Consider the following 14,668-nt stretch of genomic DNA (forward strand, 5'->3'; position numbering starts at 1 on the left):
TATACTTGATTGTGAGCATGTTATTTTTCAGTCTCTTCCTTTATATATGTTAGCTAATTGTTGTCAGCCTATGATACCTACCAATACATAGTGTTTGTACTGATACTACCTTGTTGCATTCTTTTATGAGTGTAGAGTACGTGACAGGTTCCACATCCACTCATCGCGACTGATTCCCGAGGCTTTTACTGTCGAGTGTCTAGGGTGAGCACATTGATGGATCCGCAGCTCGGAGACTCTTCATTATTACTTGTCCTATGTTGTTATTCTGAGACAGTATTTCATATTTGAGACTTGTATTTATTCTTGACATGTAGTGATGTAGTAGTGGCTCTTGTATTGTGTTTAGACCAGATTCCTTGGGGTTGTAATAGTATTGTATTCCGCACTTATTTATATTTACATTTGAGACTTATATTTCTATTGTCCTATTTACTTTATTGTTATTGAATTAATGATTTGTGAAAGGGTTCGCCTATCAAGCTGAAAAATAGTAGATGCCCACACGACTAAGCGATTTTGGGTCGTGACACCAAACATTAGAGGCGTGGCCCACACCCGGTGCCTTGCTTGACCCCGAAAGTATGGCCTGTTACAAACTACTTTCCTTTGGCGAACTTCGTCGAAAAGTGTTTTCATTGATTCGTTTAACCCCGAACTCTTACGAAATTTACTTAACACTTGTTTAAACTCATTATCTTCCGAATAGGGGATCTTGGCCTCACTGGACTTTCGTTACTTTACTCACTAGGAAAACTAGCGCAAAAATAAAAAAAATACGGGGTATAACAGTGAATTAAAGCAAAAATTAAAAACTCATTGTTGGGATTTTTAAGAACTTGAAACTCACAAATGAATTTTGTGATTTGTTGAATCTTTTGTCAAATTGATAATTGAGGTTTGTTTGGAATGTCATTTTGAAGTTGTGTTAAAATTTGAAACTATTCGATAAAGATTTAAGCTATTTGGTGATGTTTTTGACTCATCCAGAATGGAGATTTTTCGTAGGAGACAAAACCCTATTTTTGTATAATTTTGTATAACAATGTAAAAGTGTGTACAAACGCCTCTTATACACTATTATATACTTTTATACAAGTTTAATACATTATTTATAGTAAGTGAATAATATCGTATATCCGATTAGGAGAGATATGATTAGGAATGAAGATATCCAAAATTACACAATAATATATGTGTGGGCACACTAGGAGAGATATGATTAGGAATGAAGATATCCCGGATAAGGTGGTAGTGGCCTCGGTGGAGGACAAGATGCGAGAAGCGAGACTGATATGATTTTGGCATGTGAGGAGGAGAGACATTGATGCCCCAGTGTGGAGGTGTGAGAGGTTATCTGTGGAAGGTTTCAGGAGAGGTATAGATAGGGCAAAGAAGTATTGGGAAGAGGTTATTATACGGGACATAGCGTAGTTCCAGCTTACTGAGGTCATGACCTTAGATAGGAGGTTATGGAGGACTCATATTAGGGCAGATGATTAGTAGGTAGCCTCGCTTATCCCTTTGTACTAGTAGTCGCAGTTCTGCTCTTTAGTTACTTGTCCTTTGATTTGTGTTACTATCTGTCATTTCTTGTACTTCGATTTATCTTATTTATATGTGGTAGCCACTGCTTTATTTTTTCCAGACTGCTTTATCATGACTTTTTCGCTTCCGCTATTTTCATTTTCATACTGCTTTTAATTGCTTGTCCTTATCTGACCTTTTTTGCCATGCTTGTTATGTCTTTCGGAGACAACCTTCCTACCTTCCAAGGTATGAGTAAGGTCTGCGTACACTTTACCCTCCCTAGACCCCACATTGTGGGATTTCAATGGTATGTTGTTGTTGGTGTAAAACACCGTGGATGAAATAAAAAGTTGACGATGCGAGCGTAAACTGATATATGGATGTGTAAGTGCAATGTATACTGCTGGGCTGTATATTTTAAAAAATTCTCTAAAATCAATTTAGAATTTGGTAGCGTGTGATAAGTTGGTCTACTAAATCACATAAAATCCATTATTTAAGAATTTGGGTCCTGTTATGCTCTGAAGCTTAACCTGGGTTTACCTGATTTATAAGGATGCAACTTATTGGGTTGTGAGTGGAGAAAAGCAGATGTGGGGAATCAAGTCGGGCTGCAACATAACTAAGAGAGCCATTTCATTTAGGGCGAGACAAAATGGGTGGGCAGGGACGATCCGCTGCTCACATGGTGAAGCGACTACAGCTATGGAGGTTTTTGTGGCTCAGGTGGTGGAAAACAAGAAGAATGGTTATTTAGGGTTTGTTCACAACAGCCTTACAAGGTGGAACTATTGTGTTTTTCGATGGGCGTTTATATGGCGTGATTGTACTTATCGGACCCCCTATATTATGCGTGTTCCTTGTTTTTGTCAAATCTATTTAGGAACAAGTTTGAGCGATTTTGAAAGATTTTTCTGAAATTTGATGGAGAAGAACAATACCGTGTATGTTGACACCTAATATTTTGCCCTCCAATAATTTTATTTAATTATGCAAAGTTCTTGAGTCATAAATGGAGTGAAATAAACTTTTTACAAGTCAAAACTGATTTTACAAAATTGTTTCGGTGACATTTTGTCATTTCATTTGGAAAAATATTATCAAATATATTATTATGTATCGTCCTATGTATTTTGTATATTTTCTATAATTTTGAAACATATTTGTCAGTATTTTAATTCAGAAATAGTTAAAACAATCATTTAATTAATTATGTTAATGTCTAACTCATAAATATTTTATTTTGTTTAATCAAAAAAATTGATTAATTAAATAGATAATCAATTATGACTCAACTTTATAATTTATTTGGCTATAATTGCAATTACATAAAAAATTATTAAAATTGAAATTGCCAATTATTTCATGAGTTAATTGTGGCATAATCGAAATAGCCAATTGTTTTCCATACTTTAATTGTGGCTGTAATTGAAATAACTAATTATTTTCTCTATATATCAATTATGGTCATATTTGAGAGGGTCAATTAAGTCTGCTGTCACGACCCAACCCGCCATGACTGGCACCCATACTAACTCCTAGTGGGCGAACCAAGTCCGATTTTGTATTAACTAAGTTAATCAGTTATTACTCATTCAAGCATCAAGTAAACAAAATAAGTCATGCCATAGTCACTTAAATAAGTGCGGAACTTCTAACTATTACAAAATCCCCAAAATCCAAAAGTCATCATTCCAGGACTCTAATCTAAAACATGTCTAAAGAAAGAAATTTGTCAAATAAATATCCATAATGTCCGGAATAGGAAAAGACATCATAAGAAGAAGATCTTCGGGTGGCCTGGCATGGATAGAAGCTCACCTCAACGCTAGATCTGAGGGTGGGTAGCAATCTCTGTATCACAATGTGCACTCAAAAGAATGCAGCAAGGTAGTATCAATACAAACACTATGTATCAGTAGATATAATAGGCCGACTATGATTAGTATCATACATATCTCATAAAATCAATAGAACAAACAAGCCAGCCAACAGACACGAATATAAAAAAATCACAACAAGTCAACCAAGGATAACCATAATAAATCACAAAGATAACGAGAATCACAATAAACGGAAACCACAACGGGAATAAGTTTATCACAATAACCACATCACTGTACATACATGCTAACTGATGTCATTGCTCAGTAGTCATGACCTGCAGGGGACCCAAGGTCTCCATGTACCACATGTTCCAGATTCAGTCCTCAGACCCGAGCACAAACCTCCATTTCGGAACGAACCTCGGACACGGGCCATATCAATATACCTCTCATTCTCGAAACTGGCCTCGGACCACGAGCCCATAATCTAGATCACATTTCTGCCTTTCCATACCTCTTTACAGGACAGTGTTTCTTACCTTCTCATTATTAATTCTTAAATCACCATTTCATATCACAATATCACTGAGAAGCTTATATTAGCTTCTCATCACAAACACATCCACTGCAGATTTAACACACAGGAATAGTGGCACGAAGCCAACACAATCACTCAATCGAATTCACATAGGAATTCAACCACATAATATCATACATGAAAACTAGACATGCTTTCTCCTAAAGAATTCACAAAACATACAATCAACTAACCAAAGTCTAACTTAAGTAGACCGTAACCTACCTCAAACATAGAGCTGGAACAACGCAAGTCACTCCGCTACAGCCTTTCCTTTCCTTACAGCCTCAGAACACTCAAAGTCTAGAAATAGAAGGCTCAATGAGTCACAATTAATAAAATCACAAGTACCAATTCAAGAATACCCTTGCCTTTACCCCATTGCAATGGGTGGATGAATATTTAGGTGTAAAACAACCAAACAAGGGCCTTAGTAATCATTAATCATCAAATTATACTGATATTATAACAATATTCCACTACAAGCAGTTTTCATGGTCAAGATACAATTTTTATAGAACCCTAGGTCTCAATTCACTTAGTGTATGGCTCTAAGAATTCAATTCATGATTAAAAGAAATTAACCCTAGCCTTTAGATGATAAATAAGTGATAATAACTATAACCCATCAAGTTTAGAAGGTTTCACAATTTCTAGGGTTTCTATTTCAATTCCACCATTGAAGACCCACAAGAGTGATGATAATCATAAAGATGATACAGAATGGTTGGAAGGAATAAATGAAACCTACCTCTCAAGAGTTTTCTTGCCCTAGCTTGAACATTCACCCGAGGTACTTGTCGGGAACTGTGTTGGGGGTATTATGAATAAACATATAAGACTAAGTCTTTAAAACACGGGTTCTATCCCCCCGTCAATCGCTGCGGCGGTGAAATCGGTCCCGCTATAGCGGCCAAGTGACCGCTATAGTGGACCCAACGAGAATCCGCTCACGGCTATAGCGGCCAATTCCCCGCTATAGCGGTATCGCTGTAGCGGGCAATCGCCCGCCACAGCAGCCGTAAGAGAAAATGGTTGGCCATTGGGAGAGGTCAGCCCACCGTTACAGCGGTACCTCCACAACGGTACCCCCACCGCCGCAGCGGTGCCTTTTAGGAAGTGAGCACGAAATTTTGTCCTGTTTTCCCCCCTTTCATTCCACATTTCATCCGAGGACTCACAAACACAGACAAAATATGTACACAGACATAAAAAAAAACCATACGAATCCACCTATGGCCTCGAAATTTCCAACGGAGTTCTAATTTTCTACGTCACCGCCCAACGGACTCAATACAATAAAACAACAATCACAAGCAAGTCAAATTTCAGCTCTTAGGCTTAGAAAATCGAGTTCTTATTGACTCGTTCTACCCTTGGGAAGGTTTTATTTGGTGGGGTGACCCTACATTTTTCATAACGACCGGAAGGATCGTTACATCAGATACCAATTAAAACACTGTTCATCCCCGAACGGACAAAGGTGAGTAAACTAGGAGAAATGACCTATCTCGGGGAAAAGCTGAGGATACTTGCTACGCATATCAGATTTTGTTTCCACAGAGGCTATTTCCTTGGACCTCAACTTGCTAACATCCCTATCTAAGATGGCAACGGGCTTCTCCTCATATGACAAATTTTTATCTAATAAAACCGAATCCCAACGGATTATGTAAGAACCATCGCCGTGGTACTTCTTCAACATCAAAACATGGAACACCGGATGAACGCCTGATAAACCCAGAGGCAAGGTCAACTTATAAGCCACCTCCCCCACACTCTTGAGGATCTCAAACGGTCCAATATACCTTGGGATAAGCTTGGCCTTCTTTCCGAACCTCATCACACCCTTCATGGGTGAGACCTTCAGCAACACTTGTTCTCCCTCTGAAAACTCAAGATCTCGGACCTTGCGGTCCGCATACTCCTTCTGCCTACTCTGCACTGCCAGAAGCTTGGACTGTATCACCTTTAACTTCTTTGGATACTCCCTCAGAAGATCGGTAGCTAAAGGTCTCACTTCGAACGCATCAAACCACCCAATAGCAGACCTACACCTCCTTCCATACAATGCCTCAAATGGTGCCATATCGATACTCGAGTGGTAGCTATTTGTTACACCTGGAACTTTTAAGAATGAGCATGCCACGTATTTCACCATATTAATGATGCATCAGAGACATCCCATGAAGTTTTGAAAGGTACAAGCCATGGGAAGTACATAACAGTGAAGTAAAGGATAAATTAGGATCTCGTAAGTCGTAACCGGGAAGGACAACCTTGAAACAAAAGGACATGAATATTATCACTTATGATTAATGATAAATATCATGTATGGAGAGTTTCGGAAGATTCCGAGATCAAGCAAATCGAAGAAAATAAGTTTGACGAAAATTTGGAAAAAGTTGGCCGGATTTTTGATAGAAATTTTGGGTCAAATTTGGAGGGGTATATCTCTAGCTATATCAGAGGTTTTGAGGTGTTTCAAGAGCGTAAAATGAAGGTCGTCGAGTCTAGTTTCCAATGCAACAAACCGTTCGTCGACACGACATCGGAGTAGGAAGTTATGGGCATTTTAAAATGGACTATCAAAAACCCGCGAACCTACGCGGAAATTCTAGAAACCACTTAAAAAGGCCCAACATTTTTGGCCCACTAGCCCAAAACCGAATTGGACTATTATACATACCCCTTAAGCTATCCAAGTCATCATTTTTCATCAATTTCTCACCATCTCTCACCTCCACACCTCTCTAGAATCTCCCATAACATTCATCCAATCTCCAAACCTCTCTAAACTTATCCCAAATCCTCTAGAACCTTCTTCCAACTTCTACAACATGCACGTATATTCCTACAAGTCTATATGACAATTTTGGGTCATTTTTATTTCATTTTTAACATAGCCTCAAGTCCTAGAAAGTCCTAGAAATTTCTCCAAACATATTCCAACATGTTTCCAAGCCCAAACCAAGGATCAAGGTGAAGATTAAAGTGGTTAATGGTTTCCAAGTGAGGTCTACACTTGTCTCCTCTTCTTGAAGATGTTGGGGTGAGTATTTTTAAGGTGGAGAAACCATGGAATTGAAGTGTTCTTGAATTTTGAGGTAATATTCCAGATTAGTTTCATGTTTATGAGTTTGTTTGGTAATTATGTTTGTTTGGTAAATTATGTTAAGATTTGAGGAGAAGGAAATTGGAGGAAAAGTTCAAAAATGCAATTGATGATATTTTGAGTCGTGAATTAACTTGAGTTATAAATATTAGTATGTTTTGAGCACAATCTTGTTATGAGGGATAATAATGATGTTAAGGAATTGTCATATACGAGTATATATGGAGTTGTATGAAGTTGTTGTTATGGATAGATTATGAAAAGAAGTTTTGGAATTGAATTGAGTATAGTTTGAATGTAATCTTTTGATTATGGTATTGTGGATATTGTTATGGTTAGTTGAGAAATTTGGAAAACATCGTGTGGGATGTTTTATGGAGCCTATTGGTGTTGATAATATTGTAGTGATGTTGGTATTGTTGTTTTTGTTGTTGGTTGTTGGATTGTGATTTCGGGCTAGGCATATAAACAGGGGAGATACTGCCCGAATTTCGGCAGATTCTAAACAGAATTAAATCGAAGGCTTAAGATGAGCGTATGACATTGAGCCTAACAATAGTATGAATGGTTTATATGTAGATTTACGAGCTTGGAAGGATAAACGTTGAGTGGCTAAGGAGACCGAAAGGTATGTTAAGGCTAGTCCCTTTCTTTCAAAAGGCATGATTCCTATCTTATGATTCCATATATGTTTCCATAACCTTCTTACTTTCAAAAGTTAGAAGTTCATGAAACTTAAAAGCTTCTTATGATACTAAAGATGAGATATTTTCTATGATGAACATGATGATGATGATTTTAATTCTAGAAATTCCAAAGCTTATTATTTTAATGATATTATGAGATTATTGAGCTTATTTCATGATTTTCTCGATTTTACTCATTGTTGTTGATCTCACCTTATAATAATTTTTCCTTCAAGGTGAGATATAGAGGTGATGATTGTTCCATAATAAAAATCGGAGGTTATCGACCTTACGTCCCTCCGATAGAGTCGTAGCTTTTAGTTGGCCTCTCATGCATGCTTGATGTAAGATATTAACACCGTGCCTATACGACCGGGAAGCACCACTACGTTGGGCATAGTGGGAAGCTTATGGATAATGATAATAACACCGTGCCTATATGGCCGGGCAGCACCACTAGTGGGCAGCATGAGATGGTTACCCCGGTCGCGGGAGGCCCAGACGCAGGCTAATGATTATGTTATATATGTATATGAGACATGTTTTCTTTTGAAAGATAAGCATGCATGGTTTTTGCCTTATGAGGCAATCAGATGTACAAGTTATCCTTATCTCATGTTATGTTCCATATTTCTTGTTATGTTGTTATTCATGCCTTACAATACATTATTCGTACTAATGTCCTTTTGTTGTGGAAGCTGCGCTCATGCCCGCAGGTAGGCAGGGAGATGGATCAGATCCGTAGGTGCTTTATCGGCGAGATCTCAGGAGCACTTCCGTTACGTCGGAGCTGCAGTCTATTGGTATTGGTCTTCGTGCTCACTTGTATTCTATGTAGAGGCTCGTTGACATGTGTATGTACAGTTAGACGTTTAATAACCCTACTGGTTCATATCGTTGTATAACATTTTAGTAGCCTTATCGGCTGGTGACGATGGGCATAATTGTTGAAGATTATATAGAGATAAGTCGTTATGTTGTGATATATGTCCTCACAGATTATGATATCCATGAGCTATCTTTATGGTCCACCGAGAAATGATTATGAGATGTACGTTTAGAAGTGCTCGGTGTGTTAGCTCCGGGTGCCCGTCGTGGCCCTCCGGTTGGGTCGTGACACTATTATTGTAGGCAAATTCGGCCAAGGGAAAGAATTGGTCCCAACACCCACCAAAGTCTATCACGCACGCACGAAGCATATCCTCAAGAACTTAAATAGTCCGCTCAGACTGCCCGTTAGTCTGAGGGTGGAAGGCTGTGCTAAGATCCAACTTCGTACCCAACTCCTCATGCAAACACTCCCAAAACCTGGATGTGAACGTGGTGCCTCTATCAGACACGATGGAGATAGGAACCCCGTGAAGCCTAAGCACCTCACGAATGTAGACTTTAGCCAATTTCTCCGCATCATACGTTATCTTCACCGGAATGAAGTGGGTGGACTTAGTCAACCTGTCAAAAATAACCCAAATGGAGTCAAACTTCCCCAACGTCTTCGGAAGACCAACCACGAAATCCATGGTTATTCTTTTCCACTTCCACTCAAGAATGGGCATCCTCTGCAATGTACCTCCAGGTTTCTGATGTTCATACTTCACCTGTTGGAAATTCAGACACTGAGCAACGAACTCTACTATATCACATTTTATCCTAGTCCACCAGTAATGTTGCCTCAAATCACGATACATCTTAGTGGCGCCAGGATGAATAGATACCTCGAGCTATGAGCCTTTGTCAGAATGGTCTTGAACAAATCGCCCACACGTGGCACACATACTCGCCCCTTGATTTACAGCACGCCCTCTTCATCAATCACGGCCTCTTTTGGCCTCACCACGCAACACCTTATCACATATTTTCCACGACTTAGCATCCTCAAACTTCTTAGCCTTAATTTGTTCTAAAAATGACAACCGGGCCTCAACATAAGCCAACACCCTGTCTGTGTTGGAAATATCCAACCTCATAAACCTGGTAGCCAGAGTCTGAACCTTTCTAGCCAGCGGACGCTCCAAAGAAATCAAATGAGGCAGACTCCATATACTAGCCGACTTCCAACTCAAAGCGTCAGCCACTACATTTGCCTTACCAGGGTGATATAAAATGGTGATGTCATAATCCTTCAGCAGTTCCATCCATCTCCGCTGCCTAGAGTTTAGATCCCTCTGAGTGAACACATGCTGCAAACTACGATGGTCTGTTTACACCTCACAATGGACACCATCCAAGTAGTGTCTCTAGATTTTCAACGCAAACACCACTGCTGCCAACTCTAGGTCATGAGTAGGATAGTTCTTCTCATGCACCTTAAACTGCCAAAAAGCATAAGCAATCACCTTCTTTTCCTGCATCAAACAGCACCCAAACCAGAACGTGAAGCATCACAATAAACAACAAAATCCTTGCCCTCCACGGGCAATGTTAGAATCGGTGTTGTAGTTAATAATGTCTTGAGCTTTTGAAAGCTCTTCTCACACTCGTCGGACCACTAAAACGGTACCTCCTTCTGAGTCAAGTGGGTCAAATGAGAAGCAATAGAGGCAAACCCCTTCACAAACAGACGATAGTAGCTAGCCAGACCCACGAAGCTACGGATCTCTGTCAGTGATGTTGGCCTAGCCCACTCCCTGACTGCCTGAATTTTCTGAGGATCTACCATAATACCCTCCTTCTAAATAACATGCCCTAAGAAGGACACAGAAGAAAACCAGAACTCGCACTTGGAGAATTTAGCATATAGCTCCTTCTCCCCCAATACCCCAAGAGCAATTCTCAAATGTTTCTCATGCTCCTCCTTACTTCTAGAGTACACCAGGATATCATCAATGAACACTATTACGAAAGAGCCCATATAGGGCTTAAACACACTGTTTATCAAATCCATGAACGCAGCTGGGGAATTAGTTAGCTCAAAAGATATAACTAAGAACCAGTAGTGTCCATACCTGGTCCGAAAAGCTGTCTTAGGAATATCCTCCGCCCGAATCTTCAGTTGATGGTACCCTGACCTCAAATCAATTTAGAGAACATAGAAACTCACTGTAACTAATCAAAAAAAGTCATCAATACGAGGAATGGGATACTTATTTCAGATAGTTACCTTATGCAGCTGACGGTAATCAATACACATACGCATAGACCCGTCCTTCTTCTTAACAAACAACACAGGAGCACCCCACAAGAGGCACTCGGGCAAATAAACCCTTTACTCAGAAGATCTCGCAATTGCTCTTTCAATTCCCTGAATTCTGCTGGCGCCATCCTATAAGGTGTAATACAGATAGGACGAGTCCCTGGGTCTAAATCAATCCTTAAATTAATATCACGATCAGGTGGCATACCAGGAAAGTCTGCGGGGAACACATCTGCAAACTCGCGTACCACTGGAACCGAATCAATAGATGGAGTATCTGCACTAGTATCACGAATATGTGCCAAGTAAGCTAAACAACCCTTCTCCACTAGCTTGCTAGCACGAACAAAGGATATAACTTTCTTAGGAAGGGGACTAAGGTTACCCTTCCACTCAAGTCTAGATGCCCCAGGCATGGATAAGGTAAACAGTCTTAGAATGGCAATTTAATATAGCATAATGCGGGGACAACCAACTCATACCTAAAATGAAATCGAAATCTACCATATCTAGGATCATCAAATCTGCCCAAGTACTATACCTGATGAGAGTAATCGCAAAAGGGTAGACGCTATCTACCATCACTGAATCCCCAACCAGAGTAGATACATAAATAGGGGCATCAAGGGTATCACGCATCACATCCAGACCAATAGCAAAATACGTAGACACATAAGAAAAAGTAGAGCCGGGATCAAATAAAACAGAAGCCATCCGGTCATAAACTGAGATAGTACCTGTAACAACCACATCGGAGGCCTCAGCCTCGGGTCTACTCGAAAAAGCGTACAAATGACCGCGCCCTCCTGTATCCTGTGAACCACCGCGGTTACCATGACAAGTCTGAGCCCCGCCACTGTCGGGCAGCTATCCGCCTCTACCTCCCTGAGGACCGCCCCGATTAGGCTAGGCACCACCCTTACCGGCGGTGTGGCCGTCTCGCCCTGCCGATGCGCGATCCTTACCCCTTGATCTGGTGCAAACGGAGCTCGGGGAGCCTGATAGTGAGTCCCATGCCCACTCTGTCTAAGTCTGGGGCAATACCTCCTGATGTGCCCTATCTCACCACACTCGTAACATGCACGGTCCAGCATAGGTCGCTGAACGGAAGCTGATGAAGCAGTATAGCCTCCATGCTGACCAGAAGCTTGATAATTTGCCCCTGATTGGGCCCCAGCTGACACCTGCATCGCGGACTGAACCGGACGCCCTGAATATACCTGCGAACTCTGACCCCTCGAGAAGGAGTTACTGAAAACCCCACCCCTTCGGGCCTCCTTCTGTACCTGATTCGCGTAACTCTCCTGCTTAATGCCCTCAACAACACGGACATGCTCCACTATCTCCTGGAATGAAGCCCCAGCGGCTACAAGCTGGAGGGCCAATAACTGAAGCCTAACGTTCAACCCCTTCACGAACCGCCGTATCCTATCCCCCTCAGTGGGCAGCAACTGAAGAGCATATCGGGAAAAAGGGTGGAAACGGGACTCATACACAGCAACCGACGAGTTCCCCTGATCAATAGTAGCGAACTCATCCTTCCTTCGATCCCTCAGAGTAAACGGAACGTACTTGTCCAGATACACCGAGTAAAACTGAACCCAAGTCAATGGAGGAGACCCAGCTAGCCTACACTCCATATATGCCCTCCACCATCGCTTAGCATCACCCAGGAATTGGAAGGTCACAAACTCTACCCCGCACTTGTCCACGACCCCCATCTTATGGAGCCTCTCGTGACAGTCGATGATGAACTCATATGCATCCTCTGACTCAGTACCATAGAACACATGAGGCTTCATTTTAGTGAACCTCTAAAACAGATCATGCTCTTCGCCAGTCATCACTGGCCCTGCAACTGGCCTCGGACAGGCCTCAAAACCCGGAACTTCCTCCAAGCGAGGTGCCACTCCTGCTACATGCTGAACCCCCAGAGCCTGTGCTCTGTCCAGACCTGGGCCCCTACCTGTTGGACAGCTGGTACAGCTTCGGCCTGTGCTAACCTAAGCAACCAATTCAGCACCTGTGCCATAGCATCTGGTATACCCTGAGCAGCTGCAGCTCCTGGCGGAACTGGTACTGCCGCAGGCTGGGCTGGTGTGGCTGCGTTTCCCGCTGCCTCGTTAGGAACCACTGGAGGCACGGGGTCAACTGCTGGAGCCGCCCCTCTGCCAGCTCCTCTGCCTCCAGCTTTACCTTTAGCTGTTGCTGCTCATGTTCTCGCTATCTGCGAGAGAGTGAAGGGCAGTTAGATACCAATTTGAATCAGCAGATACCAATTGGAATCAAGTAGCATGAAAGAAAGAAAGAAAAGAGAGTTTTTCTAGTGTCTGGTAGCCTCTCGAAGATAAGTACAGCCGTCTCCATACCGTTCCGCAAGACTCTACTAGACATGTCCTGGTACGACGAGATCGACGAACCTAAAGCTCTGATACCAACTCTGTCACGACCCAACCCGCCATGACTGGCACTCACACTAACTCCTAGTGGACGAAACAACATTCAAGATATCTATTCATTCAAGTTCGATTTTGTATTAACCAAGTTAATCAGGTATTACTCATTCAAGCATAAAGTAAACAAAATAAGTCATGCCATAAATACTAAAATAAGTACAGAAGTTCTAACTATTACAAAATCCCGAAAATCCAAAAGTCATCGTTATACTCTAATCTAAAACATGTCTAAAGAAAGAAATCTGTCTAAGAAATATCCACAATGTCCGGAATAGGAAAAGACATCATAAGAAAAATATCTTCGGGCGGCCTGGCATGGATAGAAGTTCACCCTAAATCTGTCAGAAAACGTTCTCAACGCTAGATATGAGGGCAGGTAGCAGTCTTTGTATCACAATCTGCACTCAAAAGAGTGCAGCAAGGTAGTATCAGTACAAACACTATGTACCTGTAGATATATCATTGGCCAACTAATATTAGTATCATGCATATCTCATAAAATCAATAAAATAAACAAGCCAGCCAATAGACACGAATATCAACAAACCACAACAACTCAACCAAGGATAACCACAATAAATCACCAAGATATCGAGAATCACAATCAACGGAAACCATAACGAGAATTAGTTTATCACAATAACCACATCACTATACATACATGCTAACTGATGTCATTGTTAGCTCCTATGGTTTCCACCACCATAATTATTATTGTAATTCCCAGAGTTGTTGTAAGCACCTTGACCTTGCTGCGGTCTCCATTGATTCTGACTCTGATAGCCACCTTGGTAATCCTATCTTTGATAACCCCCTTGAGAGTTGTTAACATAATTAGCATCTTCAACCTGCATAGATGGCCCCTCAAGGAACGGACCATCTTGAGCATGGTACATCCCTTGTGGTAAGACTGTATCATCCTCACAAACATTTACCTTTTTGATTTGAGATTCATCAAACTTCTTTGTCAGCAAGGAAATATTTGTTGCAAGTTCTGCCAATGTTTGTTGGGTGTCTTGATTCTCCTTCACCATATTCTGGATCATAGCACTACCATATGGTACTACATCAACATTGTTTGAGTGCCAAGCCTGATTATGAGTTGTCAGCTTGTTAAGTATGGTATTCACTCGTCGAAAGGTCTTGTTCATAAAACAACCATCAGCTGCATTATTAGCTACTGACTGTGTCACTGGATCTAACCCTCGATAGAACTTCTCTATCAATATATGTTCCGGAAAACCATGATTCGGGCTCCTCTGCAAATACTCATTGAATCTCTCCCAGGCTTCATATAGTTGTTCCCCCGGTTGCTGCTTAAATTCATATATCTTGTCACGAATTT

General features: G+C 41.2%; 1 non-coding gene across 1 annotated transcript; it reads left to right on the top strand.

Moving 5' to 3' along the window:
* The first annotated feature begins 14,562 nt into the window (after positions 1-14,562).
* On the top strand, positions 14,563-14,668 carry LOC132612409 (small nucleolar RNA R71). The gene has a single exon (XR_009571774.1). It is a non-coding gene; the product is annotated as a small nucleolar RNA R71 (small nucleolar RNA).

The sequence above is a fragment of the Lycium barbarum genome, chromosome 9 (genome assembly GCF_019175385.1).
Source record: "Lycium barbarum isolate Lr01 chromosome 9, ASM1917538v2, whole genome shotgun sequence".
Lineage (NCBI taxonomy): Eukaryota > Viridiplantae > Streptophyta > Magnoliopsida > Solanales > Solanaceae > Lycium > Lycium barbarum.